This window comes from Crocodylus siamensis, chromosome 2 (genome assembly GCF_052110815.1).
Source record: "Crocodylus siamensis isolate JL-2025a chromosome 2, ASM5211081v1, whole genome shotgun sequence".
NCBI lineage: Eukaryota > Metazoa > Chordata > Crocodylia > Crocodylidae > Crocodylus > Crocodylus siamensis.
In genome coordinates, this window is record NC_143396.1 from 133,779,555 (window position 1) to 133,782,022 (window position 2,468).

The window sequence follows — 2,468 nt, forward strand, 5'->3', positions numbered from 1 at the left end:
TCTTTTAGAATTTGAGAGGTGTAAAGAGCTAGGTCCTTACTATATGATGCAAATCTGCAGAGGTTATTGAAATAATGTGAATGATAGCAAGATAAGATATCATTAAACTGGCTGTACGAGATTCTCATTCTTAATGACATTCTATAGCAATTTATAAATTTGCAGCAGTTATAATTAGTAATGCTATTAATGATACCTCATCATGGCATTAAATATACTGCCTTTCCTCTGCACAAATTATGACATTAATGTTGGCAACAAATCAGTTTTGCATGTCATCTTGTACACTTAATTGGGAATGCTCCTCACTAAGACAAATGGGTTGATGAAAAAGGAATCCTGTGTAGTTAGTGGCTGAATTCAGCACAAGTGCCAAGCTACCAAGTCAGCATGAGGTTTCCTAAACAGGAAAGAAGAACTGGCACCTCTTATTGTGTTATGCTGTTACTTGCTGTCAGAAAGTAGTTGCTAGTAACACAGGAATAGGAATGAGTATTCAGCATTCCTTAATTCCACAATCTACTCTTAGAAACACAATTTGCCTTAACAATTCCAGTAGGGAAATGTGACCTCAAATAAAAGCAGCCTGTTTACTCCTTGGCTTTCAAGTCCCTAACTACAATACTGAAACTATTCAAACATATTTGCCAGTACATGCAGCATGTTCTACACTAAGTTGAACCACTATAACGTCAAAATGGCAAAGCCAAGCATTCCATAAAATGCCCTTTACAGTTACCTATTCTTGCTCATCTTCCAGCAGCACTTATGGCCCTCAACTGAAATTGAAGTCCCATCATGCTAGGCACTGTAGAAAAGCAAAAAGAATGCCCTTGCCTTTAACAACTTACATAGATCTCACATGCAGGTGGGCATTTACCCTACTTTTATGGATGGAGCTAGGATTTGGAAAAGGAGGTTGTGAGGTGTTCTACATCCATCACATAAAACACGACACAGGTTTTTCCATGCAAAGAGAAACAAGAAGCTTTACTAATATGCTAGAGGGCTAGCACTATATATTATTCAGTTAAAGATCAAAGCAAAAACAAATATAAATGTATTGAAATGTACACTAATTTGCTAGATTGTATATTAAATTAAAAAAACACAACCAACTGGGCAAAAAAGCAGAAAAAAAGACCAAAAATATTGTGTCATTAGCCCTTTAGTCATTATGGTTAAATGTATGTCTCTTATTCAAATGCATAGAACAAAATCTAACCTTCTTGAGTATCTTGACAGTGCCTTCAATATTTCACTGTCAGTCATTTCTACACCTGTATTAATATTACCACACCTGAGTTAAGGTTTTTAGTTGGAGTTAAAACAGTCTACAGGGTTGTGAAATAAGAGAGAGGCATCACTGGAATTGCTAAAAAACAGCAAAACTGTAGAAGAAAGGATAGCTTGAACAGTGGGACAATAAGACTATTAAAAAAGGACAGAGTCATTTAACACGTGTGGAGTGGAGAGGGACTGGCAGAAATTGGAGAGATTATCATGAGCCATAAAGTCAATTAACTCTTTCTTGGCTGCCTGAATCCAAAATGCCTCTGCTTCTCCCAGAGAATTGGTTTTAAAGTTTAGATGAAACAGGATTCAAAGGGAGCGGGGGGCAACTGCACCACCACTAGGTCAACCCTTGCTCAGACAGATCCCCCCACTTTCTTTTTACAAATGGGGAACCTGAAACAACTGACTGTGATAACAGAGTAGTTAGGCCATCCTGCCATGGCTCCAGAGACTGAGGCCTTCTCATACAGCCAGAATTATAATTAAGGGCTCCCCTTGTTGACCCACCTATTTGTAGCTGAGTAGCTAAAGGTGACTGAAAGCAATGCTGGACACATCTGTCCCTTGTATGCACTGGGCTATAGAGATTGGTGAGCCTTAAGCATGCTAATCTCATGGGCTATTAGTCTTGGAAATATATTTAACTTTGACATTATGGGACACAAGTTAAAGAACTTTTTCAAGGTCACACATCATGTCTGCAACAGTGGACATCTATACACGTGATGCTATATTGCCATAGCAATGTGTTATGGCGATGTAATGTCAACAGGCAAAAACCGTGATGCCACAGCTATGTTACCATAGCAATGCAATCCCTTATTATAACACATCACCATGGTGAGACAGCAGCTAAGAAAAACTGTGCGGCTGGCATAATGTAGTACAGGCCGCTGCTGAGCCATCATTTAGTACTTCCAAAAGAAAGTATTGTCCTGTGGGGTCAGGCCAACTCTCAGGATCTCAATATTGTGCTGTTAGACAGGAGGGTGTGACACAACTGCACATATACAAACACACAAATAAATTAGGTGCATACACACATACACACTACCAGCTCAGGCACATTGTGAGGGGGCCAGGACCACAGGGGACCTGGCCCGAGGGAGGAAGCCCAGGGTTCCGTCCAGCTTCCGGGACCCGATCCGGAAGTCTGGTCGGGACTTTGGAGT